Consider the following 25,258-nt stretch of genomic DNA (forward strand, 5'->3'; position numbering starts at 1 on the left):
ACGAGCTCACCGGCGAGAAGTGCACCGGGCCACAAGCGCCACGTGCACCACGGAGCTGGGGCGCGAGAACGTCCTTGGTGCGCTACGCTGCTTCGTTGTGATGACATTGCGTTCTGCGCTGGGTTTGGCCAGGCATCGGTGCTTTGCTGTTGTGTTATCGGTTTTGTTTTGTATATCCGTCAGCTTATATAGTCAGTTCCCATGCCTACCTCTTCTCCCGGCCATCGGTCCTCTCCTTGGTCGGCTAGTCTCTTGGCGCAGGACCTGCCTCTGGATTCCTTCCTGCAGAATGGCGTGACGGCTGTCCCGGTGGTGATCGTCCCGACCAATGGTGGGGCAATCAAGTGAAAAAATTTCAAGACCACCCAAAAAGACCTGCAATCCGCAAGTGAGCACTTCAGGAGCGTTAAGGAGGTGCCACCGTACGGGAATGGCGGAATTATCTGCAAGTCATCAGATAATGCCTGCTTGTTGGATCTGGGGAAGGCCTCGTCGTTTGCTTCTTTCCCGGTAAGGCCTTTTGTCCCTCTCATCTTGAGTGTACTAAAGGGATTGTCCGCGGAGTTGACGTGGACATTTTCCCAAGTGAGCTCCTTGAGCAGTTTCTGGATACCGGTGTGATCGCGGTGCACTGCTGTACTCGTGTAGTGGACAACGTCCACACGCCTACGGAATCAGTGATCGCCACATTTGCGGGCTCCTCATGCCCTTCAGAAATCAATGTCTGGCCCCTGATCTACAGAGTTGAGCCTTTGTCCCACCGTCCTCGCCAATGCCAGAACTGCTGACGCTATGGTCACACTGCAGGAACTTGTAAATACTCCACTCGCTCATGCAATTGCGGGGCCGATCATTCCGCTAGCCAGTGTACTGAGGATGAAAGTACATGCTGCCTCTGTCGAGCTACTCATCCAGCGTACTACTCGAAGTGCCCAGCACCACGCAAGGCAAATCAGGGTCTTGGAGGTACTGGAACAGCGCCGTCGTTCCCGCTAAGAAGCGGTAAATATAGTCAAAGAGAGAGGTTATGGGTATGCAGGTGCTACCGCCAGCCACACCCCAACCAATGAAGCTTCGTTTGCCAAAGCAATAGCGGTGGCACTGAAAGAGGTGTTGCCTGAGGTTTCGGGAAAAATGGTCTTGTCGGTGACAGAACAAGTTTCGAACCTTTTCTCTGCTCAGACACAGCAAATTGTGCAAGTCTTGCCTTTGCCTGTGTTGGTTTCCCAGGAGCAGGCCTGCTCGCAGCCTTTGTCCACAACTAACAGGGGTCAAACTTCTCAGGCTTCAGCTGTTCGACGGGAGAACCTCGCGAGCAACCCTCCATCGATAAGCTCCCTCCAGACGGCTACTTGCAACGAGGCTATTAGCCCAGTTCTGATGACCGCCTCAACACACCAGGTTTAGGCTTCTTCGTTTCCTGTGGTCCAGGGTCAGTCTTCCTCCCTAGTTCTTAATCCAGATAGTGAGTTTGAAATCGAGCTAGAGCTACAGGCTGCTTCGACGAGTAAACGGGCAACTTCATCGCTTTCGACACAATCCACTTCCCCTACAGAATCAAAATCCAAAAAGCTAAAAAGGGACAAAAAATTAAGCTTAAAGAAAGCATCTTGAAGGCAGCTATGGCTGCTATACACTCCCCCTAATGTCCCTCCGGGTTCTTTAACGGAATTGTCTTTCTATAATTGCGGCTCTCACAGATCTTAAATGTCTCATTAACTGTCAATGTCCTGATATTATTCTCCTTCAAGAATCTTGGCTGTCCAAGGAGAAACCATTCACTCTTCCGGGTTTTCGCGTGTTTAGATTAGATAGGGCGACCCGAGGAGGTGGATTATTGACTCTGGTATCATCCAAATTTTGCCACAAGGCCAAACTTTATTTTCAGTTGCTGTCACCGGACTACGAACTGCTGGCGATTCATATGTGCCTCCCTGGATGCGTTTCTTTTTCTTTATTGCATATTTCCCTAACGGAGTGACTACCACTGTTCCCAAGATCTTGCTCTTTCGTCGAGTAAGCAAAACCTCGTGATCGCCGGTGGATTCAACCTACATCACGTCAGTTGGGGTTTTAAAACATACCTGAGGCTACCGATGATTAGACTGGACGTCCACCAATAATCTTCTTTGTTACAACACGGGTAGTGCGACATTTGCCCGGAGCCGAATGCGATCTGTCTTGGATTTAACATTTGCAAAGGGCGTTTCAGTCTCTTCGTGGAGTACTCATGATTTCCCGGCAAATAGCGACCACATACCGGTAGATTTTCGTGTAGCTGTATACCCCAAGTACACCAGAACGGGTATTGCGGACGTTGGTAAACTGTGAAGTTATGAAAAAGAAATTGCATTCGGCTATGATATCGCTCCCGAATGAGTCTGAGGAAAATAGGGCTATGAGGGTAACAGCCGCATTGAAGAACGGACTACAGAAGTCTGAAGTCATTGTTGCTTCTGCCAAGAAAGAAGGTATAAGCCCATGGTTGGATAAGGACTGTTCGAGAGATTATCGCGGTAGGAAGGCAGCGTAGAAGATGTTCATTCATAATGAGAGTCCCGATAACTGGTCAAAGTTTAAATATAATTCGGCTATTTTCCGTCGAACAATCTTTACGGCTAAGAAACTGCATCGTTGGCATTGTTTCTCGGCGCGTTCAGATACAAAAAACAGGTGTGCTTTTTGCTTCCTTGCGTGACCGCGAAAGTTTAGATATTCGCAGTAACGATGTTTCAGTCGTGGAAACGTCTGATGAAATCATGAATTCGACCGAAAAGGTCGCCCAGGACTTACAAATCAGGGTCTCATCTACTCTATCACCCATTGTCGTAGAAAGTATACCAGTTGTAGACTTCTCCCCTGTCACGATGGGAGAGATGGGGGATGTTGTTATGCGGCTGCCGGGAGCCTCCCCGGGGCCAGATGGGGTTTCTACTACCGCGATAAACTTTTGTTTGAGGGATCTCCTGACGATCGGTGGAATATCATAAATACCTCATTGGAAAAATTATGGATTCTTCCACATTGAATAATAGCAAAAATTTTCCCCCTTCTAAAGAATCCCAGCCTAAGTGTTAGGACAATATTCGCGCAATTGCACTAACTAGCAACCTAGGCAAATTGATAGAGAGAATTTTGTATGTCCTTTTAGACAAGTTTTTTTCCAGTAAAATATTCTTAGCCCGAATCAAATTGGCTTCCGTCCGGGTTGCTCCATTTGGTCCGCCCATGTTGATCTTGAGAGCCGTATTCAGTTTGCGCGCAGAAATAAACAGGTATGCCCTCTCGTCACACTGGATGTTGATAAAGCATATGACAGCGTGGGATATAGCGTACTGCTAGCTAAACGAAAAGAATGTGGGTTAACCAAGTACATCTTTTCATGGATTCAACAATTTTTATTGGACGCAAGTTCTTTTGCTCGAAAAATGGCTTTAAATTATCGACTTTATATCAGACAAGGGGCGTCCACCAAGGCTCGGTGCTTTCTCCCTTCCTATTTAATGTTCCAATGAGCTCAATTCCAATACATCAGGAAGTCTGTGCTGATATTTACGCTGACGACATAGCCTTTTTCTCTGCTGCCCAGCACATTTATGTTCTTTATCAAATGCTACAGGCATATTTGTTTTCCATCGAAAGGTGGTGAACAAACATAAATTTGAACATTAACTTCAATAAGTTCTCGGTTATTGTGTTTGCGGTGTCTGTTCCGGTTACCCTCTGCCTGACGTATAGGGAGGCGACTGTCACTCAGGTGGCATCACTGAAGTATTTGGGTGTAATATATGAATATACAATGGTTTGGCGCCCTCATATAAACCTCATTGCCACCAAAGGGGAACGGGCACTTGGACTGTGGCGGAGACTCACCAATAGGAGTTTTGGAATGAGAAGGGACACTTCTCGTTTTTTTACAGGGGGTACATGCGTCCCATTTTAGAGTTTGGCAGCGGCCTCTTTTACGGTTCACGAGGTTACAAACTCAGAAAGGTTATTATGTTGGAGCATCGTACACTGAGATTGTGCCTCGGCTTCCCAAGTGCGTGACCAATAACATCTTGTTTTTGAAGGCCCGCATGCCGTGCCTGGTGTCTCGGTTTCGGCTACTAACAGCACTAACGGGCATGAGAGGTTTTGTATCTCCGCAGAGCAGATATTTTTCCTTGATGGTTGCTCAGCCGGCCCTCTATTTCAGTTCTTGGTGGCCTCGGTACATTGGTCCACAGTGTGTTTACGCCCAGACGTTACTCTCACCATTGAGTATCAATATTCCCACAATACTGATAATGCCCTGTGACGTTCCTCCTGCGCCTTTAACTTTCCATAATATTTTCCCCAGTAACGCTAAAATGCTTACGTCGTGATTTTTAACAACAATACTGAACGACCATTTGGCAAGCTTTAAGATTTATGCAATAGTGGCAACAGATGCATCCCAACGTGAGGAGCGAGCAGGTGTGGGAATTTTTAGTCCACACAATAACTGGTCAGTCTCGCTGCGTTTACCTGATTTCACACCAATATTTCAAGCCGAATTTCTAGCGATACTTCTGGCCTTAAAAGAAGTACCTCCGCAGCACGTTAATTTAGCAATAATTACTGACTCCTTATCGGTTTGTTCTGCTCTGTCTTCGTCCGAAAATTCCGCTCTTATTTGTACATTCAACTTCCTTGTGCCTTCCCATTTGCGGGACGTCTGCCTCATTTGGGTTCCAGGTCACAAAGGGTTGATTCCTTGCCGCGATCGTCGTTGGATGGCCCTGCAGTTGACCTATGCCCAATTACCTTTATTTTAGCAGGAGCAAGGATTCCTAGCTACCAATGCCTAGCAAGAGTGCAGGAAAGGAGCATCCCTAATTTTGGAGATTACGTACATTTAAAACATAATTGGAATACCCATTTTTGTGAAGCTCGTCAATGCGAGGTCACATTAACTACCTTCAGATGTCGAGTCCCCGAAATCAACATTTCTATGCACCGGGATGGTCTAGTCTCCTCCTCCCGATGTGCTGTCTGAGGTGATCAGGAGACTTCAGAGCACTTACTATTGCATTGCCGCAGTTTTTCAATGATGAGGCAACGTCGACTTGCCACGCCATTGCGACGAATTGGCCTGCCTATTTCTATGCCCGTACTACTATCTTTTGGGGCCACATCACTGGGATATTGTCACCAAGGGATGGCTGCAGCCCTTCACAGATACGTTTCCGAGACCAGGCGCCTGCCCTGTTAGCCTTGTTTCTTGCATGTACTTTTTGCGGTGCAAAAAGGCAGTTGTTCTTTCCCTAACTCTACTTACAACTTTCAACCATTTCTATTTTCTTTCTTTCTGCGTATAAATTGCTAGGTTTTTAATTTTCCGGTGTCTTAAGCGGATGCACTAGCCCTTCTTACGCCCGATTCCTGGCGAATCCCCCACGTGGGTATGTGCGAAGTCACCAGGAACAACAACAGCTGCTGCCTGACGAGCTTAGGCTTAGGCCACGTCGCGCACTCGGGTGATCAATTATTGTGGTTACAGTAAACGTACCACCTAGTGCTTGATGTCCGCGTGTTCTTTGTCACTTGGCCAGTCCGAAGATTGCTCACAGACGGAGTTACGTCGTAGCTAACAGGGATAACTGCACTGAGTAGCAGGAGCCCATATGAAGCACGGGTGCGCTCCGTGGCCCCCTTGCGGCTTTTTCCTGAAAAAAATAAAGAGAAAATTTTTTTAACAGTATAATTCTCTTTTTCCCCTTTGGAAACGGGGAAAAAGAGAGGGGTGAAACAAAGATATACCCTTGCATGCATTTGGCATGTGTATATACAAATATTGCAATGTGATTTAGTGGCGAAGGTTCTCCTGCGGCCGTGAGGTTAGAAATCGCGGATCAGGGAAGCAGCCGCTAGCAGACCGAAGCTATTCGAACGAACTCCGTAGCTCTCGACGAAGGGGATGTGGATTCGTGACTTTGTTTGTGCTGATGATGACGCTTCTCAGAAGGGTCTACATGAGCCATTCTAAGAAATTCCGGCTCTGATGCTTTTGGGGAGCACAGCTAATCTTCACTAGAATCACCCTCTGGAGTAGGGGGTAGCCATCCTGGCGACTCAAGGTGATGGCGAAAAGAGGGGGTCATAATAACGCTTCAGACGAGCAACATGCACGCTGTCACGTTCATGGAGTCAGAGATGCTGAGAAGTTGTTAGCGGCTCTATGACGTGATTTACAGATTAAATGCGTTCCATAACACGGTGCGGCCTCTGATGGTTTGACAGGAATTTCGAGCACAGGCCAAGAGACCTGGCGGGTACCCAGCTCCATACGAGAGAACTAGGAACGACGTCGGGTGCGGGCTCGCCATCAGTGAGATACCTTTGTCGCTCCTGCTCTTCAGTGGTGAAAGAACGGCCAAGTTGACGACATTCTTCGGCGTGTTTGGCTGCCTCAGAAACCGGCGTTTACTCAAATGGATCAGGGAGGTAGGGAAGGATGGCGTTCAGCATGCACGATGGCTCACGCCCATCTATTAGGAAAAAAGGAAAAAAACCTGTCGCGATTTGGATGACGGTGTTGAGGGCGCAACTCACGTAAGGGAACCTCGGCAAAGTTGGCGCGGCTCACTCAAACTCACTCACAATTTTTTTTTCGAATCACCACTCACTCAAACTCAGACTCAATGCTGAGCAGCACATCTGCGCTCACTCAAACTCAAACTCACATTGAGCGCAAAACTCAGAACTCACTCGGACTCAAAACTCAAAATGTACTCAGAACTCAAAATGTACACAAGCTCAAAGTGTACTCAAACTCAAAATGGACTCAAAACTCAAATTGTACTCAAACTCAAAATAAACTCAAAACTCAAAATGGACTCAAAACTCAAAATGTACTTAAACTCAAAGTGAACTCAAACTCAAAATGGACTCAAAACTCAAAATGTACTCAACCTCAAAATGAACTCAGAACTCAAAATGGGCTGAGACCTCAAAATGAATTCAGAACTCAAATGGCCTCACAACTCTCTCTTGCTAGGAATTTACCTGGGGTCAGATGAACTCTGATTTGATTAGTAGCCAGTGTTTTCAAATTCACGCGTGGTAAAAATATTACGGGTGCAAATTCGTGAGCTCAAACTCTTGCATTCGCCACGACATGACAGCGTAGCTCCTCTGAGGTCGGAAAAAAATTTCGTTGCAGATTTAATAAGCTATACCCACTGTCCATGAAGAGTAGCGCTGGTTGGAAGCAATTGTAAGTATATATTGGATACCAAACTCTTGATGTGGGCTCCGTGTTCATGTTTATGACAGAGGCGGTCCAGGCTCGATGGTGTGCTGGGTCCTCAGGTCGAAACAAGCAAGATTGGGTGAGGGGACGTGCGCTCACTGCTCCGTTCATTTATGTCGAAGCTGTTTAGGGTTACGGTTCCGTGCATTCTTGCTTTGCATCCTGAAAAAAACGCCTTGTGTCAAAGCGAACTGCCCCCGCAAATCTCTGAAGCGCGAGGCGTTCATGGATATACCTTTGCTGTTTTATTGCGTAGCATTCTTTGCCGAGTACACCCCTCCCCCTATCCCCGCCATGATCTTGTATGAATGAATAAATTTTTATTTATTTCACAAGCAAGTTTATGGCTAGGACAAATAGGGAAAAAGTTTGAATCATGCAACTTGACAGGCCCTACAAATCAAATTGTGTAACGCCCTACAGATACACAAAAATGCAGATATCACGGAAGTTCAACCTGTAATCATTATAAAAGCGTAAATGTAGAGAATCGATAAAACTAAATGTTAAAAAACTCGAAAGGAAATAAGAAAAATATCGAAAATGGCGAACCGTGTAACACGGGAGTCTTAAATCGTCTCACATTGGGTGAAAATGCAGAGAGGTGTGGCGCTAAAGAATGTGGGGTATCAAATTGAGTGTCTCGAGGAGGGAAATCACGTGGAACAAAGAAGTGCCTCGTTGTTTGCTGAGGCACTTGTATTAGTTTTTATTAGCATTTGATAAGTGGGATGAGCTTTTGTAGCTCGGAAAAACACCACGCTGTCGTAAGCAATGAACGCCACCGTACCCAGCTGTTAACTTCCAGCATGCCCGCGTGTGTGAGTGTGTGTGTGTGTGTGTGTGTTTGAGAGAGCATGTGAGTGAGAGAGTGAGAGGGTGTGTGTGAGAGAAAGAGCGAGAGAGAGTGAGAGAGAATGAGACAGAGTGAGTGAGAGAGAGTGAGAGTGAGAGAGTGAGAGTAAGAGAGTGAGAGAGTGTGAGTGAGAGTGTGAGAGTGAGTGTGATAGAGTGTGTGATAGTGAGAGAAAGTGAGAGAGATAGTGTGAGAGTGTGAGAGTGTGAGTGTGATAGTGAGAGAGTGAGAGAGTGAGTGAGAGAGAGAGTGAGGGTGTGAGAGACCGTGAGAGTGAGAGAGTCAGTGAGAGACTGAGAGTGAGTGATAGAGTGAGAGTGAGAGAGAGAGTGTGAGAGAGAGAGTGTGAGCGTGAGAGTGTGAGAGAGAGAGTGTGAGAGTGAGATTGTGATTGTGAGAGTGTGAGAGTGAGAAAGTGAGAGTGTGAGAGAGTGAGCGAATGTGAGAGTGTGAGATGGAGAGAGTGAGAGTGAGAGATTGAGACAGTGAGAGAGTGAGAGTGAGTGTATGAGAGTGTGAGAGTAGGAGTGACTGTCAGTGTGAGAGTGTGAGTGTAAGAGTGAGAGTGTGAGTGAGAGTGAGAGTGTGAGTGAGAGTGTGAGTGAAAATGAGAGTGAAAGTGAGAGTGTGAGGGAGAGTGAGAGTGAGAGTGTGAGTGTGAATGTGAGTGAGAGTGCGTGTCAGTGTGACAGTGTGAGAGTGGGAGTGTGAGTGAGAGTGTGAGTGAGAGTAACAGTGAAAGTGAGAGTGTGAGTGAAAATGAGAGTGAAAGTGAGAGTGTGAGGGAGAGTGAGAGTGAGAGGGTGAGTGTGAATGTGAGTGAGAGTGCGTGTCAGTGTGACAGTGTGAGAGTGGGAGTGTGAGTGAGAGTGTGAGTGAGAGTAACAGTGAAAGTGAGAGTGTGAGTGTGAGTGTGAGTGGGAGTGAGAGTAGAAGTTAGAGTGAAAGTGAGAGTGAGAGTGAGAGTGCTATATACCTTTTGCTATATACTCATACATAATTATAACCAGAAAGCATTTTTGTATTTGTCCCACGTGATTCCCCTCGACGAGACCTTTAATTTGATACCCCAGACACCCTGCAGGGTCATATGGAATTCATACCAGTCAAACTAACCATGACTCTCATGACTGTAGCCAGGGCGCATTATTTAGTGTCCGACGTGATTACCCTAACTGGAACCTTCAATCGACGCCCCACATGCTTCAGCGGCCTCTCCTTCAATTTAACTCAATCTATGACTCATAATGACTATCTCGTGATTCGAACTACGAAGCCTTTTTTATTTCTACCACGTGATTTCCCTAGTCAAGACCGCAAATTTGATACCCTTCACGCCCTCGCGGGGTCACTTCGAATTTTACCCCAATATAAGACTCACCATGGCAATCTTATGGTTATAACCAGGAAGCATTTTTGTATTTCTCTCACGTGATTCCGCTCATCAAGACCATTAATTTGATACCCATCACATCCTAGCGGAATCATTTTGAATGTTAAACCAATCAATGACTAACCATGACTATCTCCTGATATAGCCCGCCACCGTACCCAGCTGTTAACTTCCAGCATGCACGCGTGTGTGAGTGTGTGTGTTTGAGAGAGTGTGTAAGTGAGAGAGTGAGAGGGTGTGCGTGAGAGAGAGAGCGAGAGAGAGTGAGAGAGAGTGAGTGAGAGAGAGTGAGAGTAAGAGAGTGAGAGTAAGAGATTGCGAGTGAGTGAGTGTGAGAGTGAGAGAGTGTGAGAGTGAGAGTGTGTGAGAGTGAGAGAGTGTGAGAGTGTGAGAGTGAGTGTGCTAGAGTGTGTGATAGTGAGACAGAGTGAGTGAGAGAGTGTGAGTGAGAGTGTGAGAGTGAGAAAGTGTGAGTAAGAGCATGAGAGACAGTGAGAGTGAGAGAGTGAGTGTGATACAGAGAGTGTGAGTGTGAGAGTGAGAGTGTGAGAGAGTGAGAATGTGAGAGAGTGAGAGTGTGAGTGTGAGATTGAGAGAGTGAGAGAATGAGAGTGTGAGAGTGAGAGTGAGTGTCAGCGTGAGAGTGTGAGCGTGAGAGTGTGAGTGTGAAACTGATAGTGTGAGTGAGAGTGTGAGTGAAAGTGAGAGTGAAAGTGAGAGTGAAAGTGAGAGCGAGAGTGTGAGTGTGAGTGAGAGTGAGAGTGTGAGTGAGAGTGACAGTAAGAGTGTTAGTGTGAGTGAGAGTGAGAGTGTGAGTGAGAGTGAGAGTGTGAGTGAGAGTGAGAGTGAGTGTGAGTGTGAGTGAGAGTGAGAATGAGAGTGTGAGTGTGAGTCTGTGTGAGTGTGAGTGTGAGAGTGTGAGTGTAAGAGTGAGAGTGTGAGTGAGAGTGTGAGTGTGAGTTGAGTGTGAGTGTTAGTGTGAGAGTGAGAGAGCGAGAGTGTGAGTGAGAGTGAGAGTGAGTGTGAGTGGGAGTGAGAGTGTGAGAGTGAGTGTGAGTGTGAGTGTGAGTGAGAGTGAGAGTAAGTGTGACTGTTAGTGTGAGTGTGACTGAGAGTGAAAGCGAGAGTGTTAGTGTGAGTGAGAGTGTGAGTGAGAGTGAGAGTGTGAGTGAGAGTGTGAGTGTGAAAGAGAGAGAGCGAGAGTGTGAGAGCGAGAGTGTGAGTGTGAGTGTGAGAGTGTGAGTGAGAGTGAGAGTGAGAGTGTGAGTGGGAGTGTGAGTGTGAGTGAGTGTCAGTGAGAATTAGAGTGAGTGTGAGTGAGAGTGTGAGTGAGAGTGAGAGTGCGTGTGACTGTTAGTGTGAGTGTGACTGTGCGTGAGAGTGTGAGTGAGAGAGTGAGAGTGTAAGTGTGCGTGTGTGATGTGAGTGTGAGTGAGTGAGAGTGAGAGTATGAGTGTCAGTGTGAGTGAGTGAGTGAGTGTGAGTGAGTGAGCGTGTGATTGTGAGTGTGTACTATGTACCTTTTGCTTTATAGCTTTTGGTATATCCTTATAATTATAACCAGAAAGCATTTTTATATTTGTCCCACGTGATCCCCCTCGACGAGACCTTTAATTTGATAAACCACACACCCTGCTGGATCATATGGCATTCATACCAGTCAAACTAACCATGACTCTCTTTACTGTAACCAGGGCGCGTTATTTAGGTGTCCGACGTGATTCCCCTAAAATGGAACCTTCAATCGACGCCCCACATGCTTCAGCGGCCTCTCCTTCAATTTAACTCAATCTATGACTCATAATGACTATCTCATGATTCGAACTACGAAGCCTTTTTTATTTCTACCACGTGATTCCCCTAGTCAAGACCGTAAATGTGATACCCTTCACGCCCTCGCGGGGTCACTTCGAATTTCACCCCAATATAAGACTCGCCATGGCAATCTCATGGTTATAACCAGGAAGCATTTTTGTATTTCTCCCACGTGATTCCGCTCATCAAGACCATTAATTTGATACCCATCACATCCTAGCGGAATCAATTTGAATGTTAAACCAATCAATGACTAACCATGACTATCCCATGATATAGCCCGCCACCGTACCCAGCTGTTAACTTCCAGCATGCACGCGTGTGTGAGTGTGTGTGTGTTTGAGGGAGTGTGTAAGTGAGACAGTGAGAGGGTGTGTGTGAGAGCGACAGTGAGAGAGAGTGAGAGTGAGTGTCAGTGTGAGAGTGTGAGCGTAAGAGTGTGAGTGTGAAAGTGATAGTGTGAGTGAGAGTGTGGGTGAAAATGAGAGTGTGAGTGAGAGTGATAGTGAGAGTGTTAGTGTGTGTGAGAGTGAGAGTGAGAGTGTGAGTGTGAGTGTGAGAGTGAGTGTGAGTGAGAGTGAGAGTGTGAGTTGAGTGTGAGTTGAGTGTGATTGTGAGACTGAGAGACTGAGAGTGTGAGTGTGAGTGAGAGTGTGAGTGTGAGTGTGTGTTAGAGTGTGATTGTGAGTGTGAGAGTGTGAGTGAGACCGAGAGTGAGAGTGAGAGTGAGAGTGAGTGTTAGTGTGAGAGTGAGAGTGAGAGAGCGAGAGTGTGAGTGAGAGTGAGAGTGTGATTACGAGTGGGAGTGAGAGTGTGAGTGAGAGTGTGAGTGTGAGTTAGAGTGTGAGTGAGAGTGAGAGTGTGTGTGACTGTTAGTGTGAGTGTGAGTGAGAGTGAGAGCGAGAGTGAAGTGTGAGTTAGAGTGTGAGTGAGAGTAAGAGTGAGAGTGTCAGTGAGAGTGTGAGTTACAGTGAGAGTGTGAGTTCAGTGTGAGTTGAGTGGGAGTGTGAGAGTGAGAGAGCGAGGGTGTGAGTGTGAGTGTGAGAGTGTGAGTGAGTGAGAGGAAGAGTGTGAGTGTGAGTGTGAGTGTTAGTGAGAATTAGAGTGAGTGTGAGTGAGAGTGAGAGTGTGAGTGTGACTGTGACTGTGCGTGAGAGTGAGAGTGTGAGTGAGAGAGTGAGAATGTGAGTGTGAGTGTGTGATGTGAGTGTGAGTGAGAGTGAGAGTGAGTGTCAGTGTGAGAGTGTGAGTGTAAGAGTGAGAGTGTGAGTGAGAGTGTGAGTGAAAGTGAGAGTTGGAGTGTGTGTGAGCGTGAGAGTGTGAGTTGACTGTGAGTGTGAGTTGAGTGTGAGTGTGAGTGTGAGAGTGAGAGAGCGAGAGTGTGAGTGAGAGTGAGAGTGTGAGTGGGAGTGAGAGTGTGAGTGAGAGTGTGTGTGTGAGTGTGAGTGAGAGTGAGAGTGCGTGTGACTGTTAGTGTGAGTGTGAGTGAGAGTGAGAGCGAGAGTGTGCGTGTGAGTGTGAGTGTGAGTGTGAGTGAGAGTGAGAGTGTGAGTGAGAGTGTGAGTTGAGTGTGAGTGTGAGTTGAGTGTGAGTTGAGTGTGATTGTGAGACTGAGAGACTGAGAGTGTGAGTGTGAGTGAGAGTGTGAGTGTGAGTGTGAGTGTGTGTTAGAGTGTGATTGTGAGTGTGAGAGTTTGAGTGAGAGTGTGAGCGTGAGTGAGTGAGAGGAAGAGTGTGAGTGTGAGTGTGAGTGAGAATTAGAGTGAGTGTGAGTGAGAGTGAGAGTGTGAGTGTGACTGTGACTGTGCGTGAGAGTGAGAGTGAGTGAGAGAGTGAGAGTGTGAGTGTGAGTGTGAGTGTGTGATGTGAGTGTGAGTGTGAGTGAGAGTGAGAGTGAGTGTCAGTGTGAGAGTGTGAGTGTAAGAGTGCGAGTGTGAGTGAGAGTGTCAGTGAAAGTGAGAGTGAGAGTGTGTGTGAGAGTGAGAGTGTGAGTTGAGTGTGAGTGTGATTGTGAGAGTGAGAGAGCGAGAGTGTGAGTGAGAGTGAGAGTGTGAGCGGGAGTGAGAGTGTGAGTGAGAGTGTGAGTGTGAGTGTGAGTGTGAGTGAGAGTGTGAGTGAGAGTGAGAGTGCGTGTGACTGTTAGTGTTAGTGTGAGTGAGAGTGAGAGCGAGAGTGTGAGTTTGAGTGAGAGTGTGAGTGAGAGTGAGAGTGAGAGTGTGAGTTAGAGTGAGAGTGAGAGTGTGAGTTGAGTGTGAGTGTGAGAGTGAGAGAGCGAGATTGTGAGTGTGAGTGTGGAGTGTGAGTGAGAGTGAGAGTGAGAGTGTGAGTGTGAGTGTGAGTGAGTGTGAGTGAGAATTAGAGTGAGTGTGAGTGAGAGTGAGAGTGTAGTGTGACTGTGACTGTGCGTGAGAGTGAGAGTGTGAGCGAGAGAGTGAGAGTGTGAGTGTGAGTGTGTGAGTGTGTGTGTGTGATGTGAGTGTGAGTGTGACAGTGTGACAGTGTGACAGTGTGAGAGTGTGAGTGAGAGTGAAAGTGAGAGTGTGACTGTGGCTGTGCGTGAGAGTGAGAGTGTGAGTGAGAGAGTGAGAGTGTGAGTGTGAGTGTGTGATGTGAGTGTGAGTGTGAGTGAGAGTGAGAGTGATAGTGAGAGTGAGAGTGAGAGTGAGAGTGTGAGCGTGAGTGAGTGAGTGAGTGTGAGTGAGTGAGCGTGTGAGTGTGAGTGTGAGTGTGTACCTTTTGCTATATAGCTTTTGCTATATCCTTATAATTATAACCAGAAAGCATTTTTATATTTGTCCCACGTGATCCCCCTCGACGAGACCTTTAATTTGATACCCCACACACCCTGCTGGGTCATATGGCATTCATACCAGTCAAACTAACCATGACTCTCTTTACTGTAACCAGGGCGTGTTATTTAGGTGTCCGACGTGATTCCCCTAACTGGAACCTTCAATCGACGCCCCACATGCTTCAGCGGCCGCACCTTGAATTTAACCCAATCTATGACTCATAATGACTATCTCATGATTCGAACTACGAAGCCTTTTTTATTAGTACCACGTGATTCCCCTCGTCAAGACCGTAAATTCGATACCCTTCACGCCGTAGCGGTGTCACTTCGAATTTTACCCCAATATAAGACTCGCCATGGCAATCTCATGGTTATAACCAGGAAGCATTTTTGTATTTCTCCCACGTGATTCCGCTCATCAAGACCATTAATTTGATACCCATCACATCCTAGCGGAATCAATTTGAAATTAAACCAATCAATGAATAACCATGACTATCTCATGATATAGCCCTACCACATTTTTGTCCAACGTGATTTCCGTTATCGCAACCTTCAATTTGATGCCCCGGACACCCAGTGGCATCATTGTGAATTTTAACCTAATTTATGACCCATTTTGACTATGTCATGATAATAACCAGGAAGCACGTGATTACCCTCATCGAGAGCTTTAATTTGATACGCCACACGCCCTAGCGTCATGAAATTGAATTCTAACCGACTCTATGACTTACCATGACTACGTCATGATATATCCATTACGCATTTTCTTCCCGAATAATTCCCCACATCGAGACCTTGAATTTGATTCCCCACATGCCCTCGCAGCGTCATTTTGAATTTTAACCCAATCTATGACTCAATATGACTGCCTGATGACTACAATCAGGAAGCATCTTTTTATTTACCCCGCGTGATTCTGTTAATCCGGACCTTTCATTTCATACCTTACATGCCTTAGCCTCATCAGTTTCACTTTTCACCCAATCTAATGTGGTCATTATTCTTTCTTAAGGGGCACTGCCCAGTCAATTCAGCTAATTCATTTGAAACAGCAGAAAGGACAGCCCCCGCCCCCATTTCTCCCGGCTCTCACCTCTTCCTTTGTGACCACACGTATATCAAGCCGTTAACAGTAGCAGGCGAACAAACAGCACGCCAGCGCCGCCATGCGCTTTCCCACCACCCTTTCCCACGCTCTTAGTGGATCCGCCAGGAGGAAAAGTTAAGACAACCCTTTTTTATGACCTCACCAGTCAATTATCACTTACGCGCCCAGCCGCGAAAATTAGGTATACAGCAAGTGCTTATGGCCACAAAAATTCCACAAGAAACTAAAAAAATCAGACACCCCCTCCCTCCCAACCGATCATGCAGATCGCGATTGGTGCCGTACCCGCAGGTAACCTGAATTCCGAGCCCACAGTGACGCATCAAACTTAACAGCCAACCATAGCTGCCTGCTAGGCTACTCATATGTACTCAAACTCAAAATGGACTCAAAACTCATGTGTACTTTGAACTCAAAATGTACTCAAAACTCAATATGTAGTCAAACTCAAAATGTACTCAAACTCAAAGTGTACTCAGAACTCAAAATGGACTCAAACTCAAAATGTACTCACAACTCAAAATGGACTCAAACTCAAAATGTACTCATAACTCAAAATGGACTCAAACTGAAATTGTACTCAGTACTCAAAATGGACTCAAACTCAAAATGGACTCACTCAAAATGCACTCAGAACTCAAAATGGACTTAAACTCAAAATGTACTCAGAACTCAAAATGGACTCAAACTCAAAATGTACTCAGAACTCAAAATGGGCTCAGAATTCACTAGGTCTCAGGCATACTGAAACTCAATCGGACTCAAACTCAGTCGGGATCACTCGGCTTAAACTCACTCAAGCTCAAACTCACCATGCCACACTAGCCTCGCGCTCACTCAAACTCAAACTCACGCGTGAGTTTGAGTCCAAATGAGTATGAGTGAGTGGGCTCATGAGTGAGTTCGCCGACCACTGCGTAAGGGAGTACAAGGTCCCAGTTTCCATGGTCAGATTAGTTTGCGGATGGTGGGTACTGCTCGTTCGATGGATGCCGCTGCATTCCTTGAGAAGCGCCGCGACGATGGGAGACAGAAAGATGCGTCCCCTGTCACTGAGGAGCTCCTGAGGCGCACAATGACGACGTGTAAATCGGCTCAGGAGAAACGAGGCGACGTCACTTGCCATAGCAGCTGGTAGAGCGGCGGTCTCAGCTCAGCGCGTCAAAGGGTTGATGGAAACTATAGCCCAGCGGCTGCCGGCGGCTGTGCATGGTAACAGTTCGTACATATCAATGCCAACACGGTCAAATGGATTCACTGAGCAAGACAGCGGCTGTAACGGACCGCACAGCCGAGGTATCGGCTAGCTTGGGCGTTCACAATCTTGGCAGGATCGAACGTACTTTCTCATGAAGTGGTACACCCCATGCCAAAAGTAACAGAGACGCAAACGTTCATAGGTTTACAGTAGGCCGACATGAGCACACGTGGTGTCAGAGTAGAGCAAGGCCAAAACATCGTACCGCAAATGTAGAGGAATGACGAGCAATCATTTGCGGTCATCCAAGTAGTGGTTGCGTCGATAAAGAAGCTGATCACTTACCGCAAAGTGAGATGCTTGCCTACGGAGAGCGCGTGTGGTTGCAGCTTGGGAAGAATTGGTTAGCACCTTCTGAGGGGTCAGTGGGTGTATGTGACTGGCTATTTTCCCTAGGGCAAACAGTGGTGTTTGTTCGAATACCACACTGGTCATTCCTGGCGTGTAGGCGGGAAAAGTGCTTCATTACCTCCTTATTCAGGTTGGAGTAGTTGACCTTTGGTGCCACGTGTACCATGACCTTCGCTGTCTGCTCCCTGATGGTCGGATTGTTGTCTGAGAAGCCTTGTCCCATATGCGGGAACACCTCACCCTTCAGCAGGTCACTGTTCAGGTAGTTTATGAATTGGTCCACCTGCTGGAAAGGCGTGCTTGTGTTGCCCTGTCCTTCGAAGAGAACAGATTCACAACACAGGAGATGATCTTCTGGAATTTCTCGGCATCCAGTAACTTTCCAATCTTAAACAGCGGTGTCAGCAACACAAAGGCCGTGTCTCTAAACTCGAATGCGTTTATTGCTGCAGCAGTCTCTTGTACTTGCAGACGAAGCTGTTCTTGAAAAAAAAATCATGTCGTAGAACAGCGCAAGGGCGAAAGAAAGGAATGACACAAAAGCGCTGAAATCAGTGGGACGTGTTTTACCGTAACAAGAAGACAAAAGGAAGGGACGATGAACCTAAAGTTAAAACCTGCACTAAGCCCGAGGCGTTGGAAAACGAGCGTCCCGGTTTGATCTTTTAGTACGCGGTCGCCACCAAAGTCGCACGACGTTCAAAACGTAATTTTGGCATCAGGCATGTACAGTGCTCACGGATTGAAACGCGACACTGCGAGCGCGTGGCCTGCGGTACATGCAGCGCCGCCCGTGGACGCCCGTGGAAGCTAAGTGTTGCATTGTGGTATACCGCGAGCATGAGAGCGTGTTGACTGTAGGCTTACTGCTTCCGGTTGCCAATGAGCGGGATTGTGGTTCCCCGCAGTGACAGCGGGGCGCTGCGAGCCTGGAGCGCTGGAACGCGTTTCTGCGCCGACGTTTGTAGACCAGCTGTGCGCGCAGCCGATTTCGTGACATCGTGGGCGCGCGCTCTTGTTCTGCGTGGCCTTCCAATGCGGCACAGTAATGTTCATGTAATAGATAGTCACGCCCATCTGAATAAAAGAAACTTCTGCACGAAGGAACAGCAAATTTTATTCCAGGGTGTAAAATAAACATGTGACGTGTGGTCGCTCCACCTGGCGGCTATGGAGTGTTTTCAGAGTTGTTTTGATACGGACGTTCTCAGTTGGTGTTTGCCGGTCAGGAGTGTGGCCTGGTAAAAAGAGGGGTGTCCGCTCTGGTAACGCGAAGCTGTAAAAGACAATATCCAGGCGTTTTTTCTTTCGCGCTTTGTAAAATAATTACAGATTTGTCAACCAGATAAACGATGAAAAGTGTGCTAATTTGAGACAGTCTACGCAGTGCAAGCAAAAAGAACTGGTATTTTGTTTTTATGTGTAGAAAACATCCCCCTCGCGAGGAGCACGGTCAAATGCAGAGCATTTACGTGGGGGACGCGTCTGCAAGTCGCATGGATTGCGTATTGGTTGTTGTTGTAATTGTTGTCTTCCAGCGTAGACATTGTCGATGAAGTCGCTGGTGAAACGTGAAACGTGCCGTGAACCCCCTGCCGCGGCTATGACGCACGTGGAGCGGCTATGACCCAACGTGGCGCGGCTATGACGCAGCACAATCCAACACAATCCACTTTATTCCAATCCAATCCAAATCCAAACCAATCCAATCCAAGCCAAGCCAAGCCAAGCCAAGCCTAGCCAATTCAAGCCAATCCAATCGAATCCAATCCAATGCCCCTCGCGAGGGAGTGTTATAGCGCCAAAATCGCGCCACCACACGAACGCGTGATGTTGACGTCACGATCACGCCACAGATGTTAGCGACCGGAGCACGCGCGAACCGACCGCAGCGAGAGAACGCGATGCGAGCGCCCCCACCTGTTCTTGCGCGCGAACCGACTGTTGATCAGCGCGAACCCATCGCGGCGAGAGAGGGTGTTGCGCACGTCCCCACCTGTTGTGCGCCCGAACCGAACACGGCGAGAGAGGGCGTTGCGAGCGGAGAGAAGGCGAGGAGGGCGCGGGGGAGAGGGCGCACCTGTGGCCGACGGTTGAATGAGTCAAGGATATAAGGCGTGTTCGTAACCTTCCATTCTGTGTCGGCTTTTCGGCTTTGTGGTGCAGTGGGTAGAGTACCATGTACCTTGCGTTCCGCCCGCAGAGTCGTTGGTTCGAAACCTGGCGCCGGTAAGTATTATTTTTTTATATTGTGTAGGGGGAGAGATGCGGACTACGGACGCCAACGCGGGTGACATCGTGAGTTACTGAAATTCTCTGCATTTAAAAAGGTTGTCGGCGCACATAGCGAGCATTTTGATCACGTCTATCTCACCTGGTTTCGGGGGCCATTAGAGACTGTCAAGTAAAAAAGATCGCCCTCGCGAAGGGCACGATCAAATGCAGAGCATTTCTGCGGAGGGGCGTGCCTGCAAGTCGTATGGATTACGTATTGGTTGTTGTTGTTGTAATTGTCTTCCATCGTAGACATTGTCGATGAAGTCGATGGTGAAACGTGTCGTGAACCCCCTGCCGCGGCTATGACGCAACGTGGCCCGGCTATGACGCAACACAATCCAACACAATCCACTTTAATCCAATCCAATCCAAACCAATCCAATCCAATCCAATCCAAGCCAATCCAATCGAATCCAATCCAATGCCCCTCGCGAGAGAGTGTTATAGCGCCGAAATCGCCACCCCACGAACGCGTGATGCTGACGTCACGATCACGCCACAGACGTTAGCGACCGCAGCGCGCGCGAACGACATATGTGGTTTAAGCGCGAACCTAACGCGGCGAGAGAGGTTGTTGCGCACGTCCCCACCTGTTGTGCGCCCGAACCGAACGCGGCGAGAGAGGGCGTTGCCAGTGGAGAGAAGGCGAGGAGGAAGCGGGGGAGAGGGCGCACCTGTGGCCGACGGTTGAATGAGTCAAGGATATAAGGCACGTTCGTAACCTTCCGTTCTGTGTCGGCTTTGTGGCTCAGTTGGTAGAGTACCATGTACCTTGCGTTCCGCCCGCAGAGTCGTTGGATCGAAACCTGGCGCCGGCAAGTATTATTTCTTTAAATAGTCTAGGGGGAGCGATGCGGATACGGACGCCAACGCGGGTGACATCGTGAGTTACTGAAATGCTCTGCATTTAAAATCCCGCCATCTCCCCGAAGTGAATGATGATGAAAGGGACGAAGTTAAAATGCTTATCGGTAAAACCGTGAAACATTCACCCGCACATCATATAAAGACTCGACACGTCATGCTTGTGGTGATTATGTAGGGCTTGTTTGGGACGATGAGAATCTCCATTGGTAAGTGGGCGAATTCGGTGTATGACATTTCAGCCACCTTGGCCGTCGCCTTCTGCAGACCGTCTTGTGTCGCGTACCCCGGGTACGTGTCTTGAGTACGCAGGCGACGAACAACCTCTTCTTCTTCCTCTGTCCTTGTTGGGTAGCAACGAACGCGTTGAACATTTGGACCTCTTCAGCCAAGCTTTGGTTGGCCAATCCCTAGGGAATCCTGCCACAATCATCATTAATGTGCCGGATACAGCAGCAACGAGGGACGGGACAGGGCCCGAGCAAGAGGAGCTTCGCCCCTAAAACGCACCGCCAGACCGACAGCTTGTGAGGGTGTCGGTAGGACATGAACGGAAGGCACAGTTCGAGTGAGTCGCCTGAGTTAAGGCCAGTGTGAGTGACTTGGGAATTTTTCCCGAAGATTCGAGGTGAGATGACCTTGGCAAGTGCCCACTGAATACCTCCCAGAGAAGACAGCCAAGGCTCCAACTATCTCTTGCCGATTTTCGCCCGAGCTTCCTGTGGGAGGAATCGTTAAGTTCCGGAGGGGTGTGGTAGTCCAAGGCGGGAAGGGTTTCACTCGGTGGAGTTTCCGTGATGGCACGCAAGTACTCCACGCCACCTATCCTCTACTGCCCTGCGCGGGTGACGAACACAGACGCCGAAAAAATGTTGTGGCTCAAACAAATCTCCAGTCAGAAAACCGAGTCAACTAATAATCTGGTAAAGGTGCCAGGAAACGGCCAACCTGTTTTCCTGATCTTTTTTTGGCAGCTTGAAGTGATCAACAAGAGGTTCAGTGGATTCTGTACTATAGTTGGTGACAGCTTAACTCTGCAGCGGCTTTTCAAGATCAAAGGGATTTTGTGTTCATCCGCAACCAATAGCGTCTCGCCGTTTGTGTGACGCCTGCGACGTACGTTTGAAAGAAGAACTACATCCAATATGGCCGCGCTCGCTTCCCCACCGCTGCTGCGCTGTCGAGCGACAACGAGGTTGCCGAGAACCAACAGCTCTGTAGGCGATTTGTGTTGCGAATGTGCTGTAGTGCATCAAGAAGCCGCTTATCGTCACCTGTCCTGTGTTTGTCTTGCCGCGTCGTGGTTTGTACGTACGTGAGGAAATCGTGGCGGCACTGGTGGGGTGTTTTACGTACTCGGAACGTCGTCAACGAACTCGAATTGATAACGGCAAAGCGTCGAAGCTGCATCTGTTGCTGGTGTGATTGTGGAAATTGTGTCGGTGTAACGCAACCTTTGTGAAGAAATAATGCGATTTGCTTTCGTCTACGGCAGTAGCGGTGACAAGTTGCAAGCGTTTTCGTTTGTTGCTGTGAGCGTAGGCTGCGCCCGATGTTGAGCGCAGGCCACGTGGTGTCCGTCCGGCCCGACGCGGATCGTGCAAACGTTTGCGGCGTGTTTTTTGGCCGGTTACGGCGCTCGTACAGCCGAACACGTTATTAAGACGATTGCCAAATCTTACAATGTAAGGTATCTTTCCTTGCCGATTCGCGCATTGCTTTAGCCTGCCGGGGTACGAACGGAGCAGCGGTGTGGCGTTTTTCCCCCCTGGCGTAAACAGGTATATGATTAAACCATTATTGCAGAGACTCGTGAAGAAGTAAACGTTCGTGCACAATTATCCCAGACTGGGTTGGGTAGCTTTAAGAAAATCGGTATGAACCTGCCTTCCTGCGAGAGACGGGTGCCTATGGCGTTCTGTTTGTGCCAATGGGCACATTATCGAACATACATAAGTGTGAACGAGTGCGAGTATTTTTGAGGTAATCAACGGTGGTTGCGTTTCGTTTCTTGACTGTCATTGGTCGTAATCATCAGTAGCATTTTTGAAACGTATAAGAGGGCTAAATAAACATCGAAACTGCATGATTGGTGGATTTTGAACCACGTCGTTGAATGAAGCCGGAAATGTGTGGCCCCGCAACATGACCACGTAGTTTTTTATACATTGCCAAAAATACACACGCGCGCAGCTTTTTATTATGCCTGCTAAGCTTATGCTGTGTATGTTCCCATCGCTACACTAAGTGGCATTAGAGAAACTGACTATGCCTGTACTGAGGCTGCGTATTTCGTGTGCAGTGTGGAATTTCTCATAAGTGTCGTGAGCTGTTAAAGTTGTTTTGAGCTAGCTGAATGCGTTTAGTAGGAATGAACTAATCGTTTATCTTCCCTTTATTTTCATGCAGTTTGTGTGATGGGCTTTATGAGTTATAAACATTTGTCTATTGCAGCTGTGTTTCATAGCGATGGCTGTAGTTTAATGATTGTATTTTGGTGCTTGTGCAGTTTAAGTTTCAACAAAGGGGTTACAGTGCATTGGCAGACATTAAGATTTCCAGTATCTCTGTCATGATGGACTGTTATTATACAGAGTGGAGGACATGTTTGAGCGTCTTATCATGGAGCATACTTTAATTTAGATTCAACACCGCTTCCCACTTTTAGATGTTTTTATTGTTCCAGCAACTGTGGAGAGCCTTCAAACAGTGACTGAAGGTGGTTCAGGTTGAAGAGCTGCAGTAATAATTGCTAACACTTGTGTATCTGGTAGAAATGAGGTATGTCACCCCTTCAGAATGCTATGTTCATACTTTTCAAGCATGCACTGTTGATTCTGGTTATACAGCTGCAAGCATAATAGAAAGCAGTGATGCAGAATATCAAAATAGTTTAACTTCAGGCCTCCAGAGTGTCATGTCGCTGCTTTCTGTGCGCACTGTTGCTTCCAGCTGGTTCAGACGCAGTAAAAATTGGAAAAACTTACTCAGCAGGTCGCAACGATTTTAGGTCACTTCTTCAAGATGCTATGTAACTCCTTTGCAAGGTTGAACTGTTCCTTCTGACTAGAAAGCTATAGTAAGAAGTGAAAGATCTAATAAAATACGTTGCAATGTGTTTATGCGAGGCCTTCAAGCTGTGATGTCGCTGCTTTTTATGCACACATTGTAGCTTCTAGCCATGAAGTTGTGGTGAGGATTGAAGACACTTACACTGTACGTGAGAATAAATTCATGCCACACTTTCAGGCTATGAAATCGCTGCTTCTCTCGCACACACATTGTAGTTTCTGGCCATGAAGTTGTGGTGAGAGTTTAAGATGCTTATGTAGTACGTTAGAATGAATTCATGCCACACCTTCACACTGTGAAGTCACTGCTTTTCACGTACACACTGTTGCTTTTGGATTTAAAGCTGCATTAGGCATTGAAAACACTGGTGCAGCCAGAGGTCGGCAAACTCACTCATGAGTCCACTCACTCAGACTCATTTGGACTCAAACTCACGCGTGAGTTTGAGTTTGAGTGAGCGCGACGCTAGTGTGGCATGGTGAGTTTGAGCTTGAGTGAGTTTGAGCCGAGTGATCACGACTGAGTTTGAGTCCGATTGAGTTTGAGTCCATTTTGAGTTCTGAGTACATTTTGAGTTTGAGTCCATTTTGAGTTCTCAGTACATTTTGAGTTTGAGTCCATTTTGAGTTCAGAGTACATTTTGAGTTTGAGTTCATTTTGAGTTCTGAGTACAATTTGAGTTTGAGTCCATTTTGAGTTCTGAGTACATTTTGAGTTTGAGTCCATTTTGAGTTCTGAGTACACTTTGAGTTTGAGTCCATTTTGAGTTCTGAGTACATTTTGAGTTTGAGTCCATTTCGAGTTTGAGTTCATTTTGAGTTCTGAGTACAATTTGAGTTTGAGCTCATTTTGAGTTCTGAGTACATTTTGAGTTTGAGTCCATTTTGAGTTTTAGTCCATTTTGAGTTCTGAGTACATTTTGAGTTTGAGTCCATTTTGAGTTCTGAGTACATTTTGAGTTTGAGCACATTTTGAGTTTGATTACATATTGAGTTTTGAGTACATTTTGAGTTCTGAGTAAATAGGAGTTTTAAGTCCATTTGGAGTTTGAGTACATATGAGTAGCCTAGCAGGCAGCTATGGTTGGCTGTTAAGTTTCATGCATCACTGTGGGCTCGGAATTCAAGTTACCTTCGGGTATGGCACCAATCGCGATCTGCATGATCGGTTGGGAGGGAGGTGGTGTCTGATTTTTTTTAGTTTCTTGTTGAATGTTTATGGCCATAAGCACTTGCTGTATACTTAATTTTCGCGGCTGGGCGCGTGAGTGATAATTGACTGGTGAGGTCATAAAAAAGGGTTGTCTTCACTTTTCCTCCTGACGGATCCACTAAGAGCGTGGGAAAGGGTGGTGGGAAAGCACACGGCGGCGCTGGCGTGCTGGTTGTTCGCCTGCTACTGTTAACGGCTTGATATACTAGGGGTCACAAAGGAAGAGGTGAGAGCCGGGGGGAAATGGGGGCGGGGGCTGTCCTTTCTACTGTTTCAAATGAATTAGCTGAATTGACTGGGCAGCGCCCCTTAAGACAGAATAATGACCACATTAGATAGGGTGAAAAGTGAAACTGATGAGGCTAAGGCGTGTAAGGTATCAAATGAAAGGTCCGGATTAACGGAATCACGCGGGGTAAATAAAAAAAATGCTTCCTGATTGTAGTCATCAGGCAGTCATAATGAGTCATAGATTGGGTTAAAATTCAAAATGACGCTGCGAGGGCATGTTGGGAATCAAATTCAAGGTCTCGATGTGGGGAATCATTCGGGACGAACATGAGATATGGATATATCATGACGTAGTCATGGTAAATCAAAGATTCGGTTAAAATTTAGGTTCATGACGCTAGGGCGTATCAAATTAAAGGTCTCGATGAGGGTAATCACGTGCTTCCTGATTATTATCATGACATAGTCAAAATGGGTCATAAATTAGGTTAAAATTCACAATGATACCACTGGGTGTCCGGGGTATCAAATTGAAGGTTCCGATAAGTAAAATCACGTGGGACAAAAATGTGGTAGGGCTATATCATGAGATAGTCATGGTTAGTCATTGATTGGTTTAACGTTCAAATTGATTCCGCTAGGATGTGATGGGTATCAAATCAATGGTCTTGATGAGCCGAATCACGTGGGAGAAATACAAAAATGCTTCCTGGTTATAACCATTAGATTGTCATGGCGAGTCTTA

The 25,258-nt window shown here is 47.2% G+C and overlaps 1 pseudogene; it reads right to left on the minus strand.

The window, feature by feature from the left end:
* The window catches only part of LOC144160314 (N-terminal kinase-like protein), an 84,267-nt pseudogene that overhangs the window by 50,605 nt on the left and 8,404 nt on the right, over window positions 1–25,258 (minus strand).

This window comes from Haemaphysalis longicornis, unplaced genomic scaffold, assembly GCF_048455015.1.
Source record: "Haemaphysalis longicornis isolate Haplotype H1 unplaced genomic scaffold, Haemaphysalis longicornis Haplotype H1 scaffold_1, whole genome shotgun sequence".
Taxonomy (NCBI): domain Eukaryota; kingdom Metazoa; phylum Arthropoda; class Arachnida; order Ixodida; family Ixodidae; genus Haemaphysalis; species Haemaphysalis longicornis.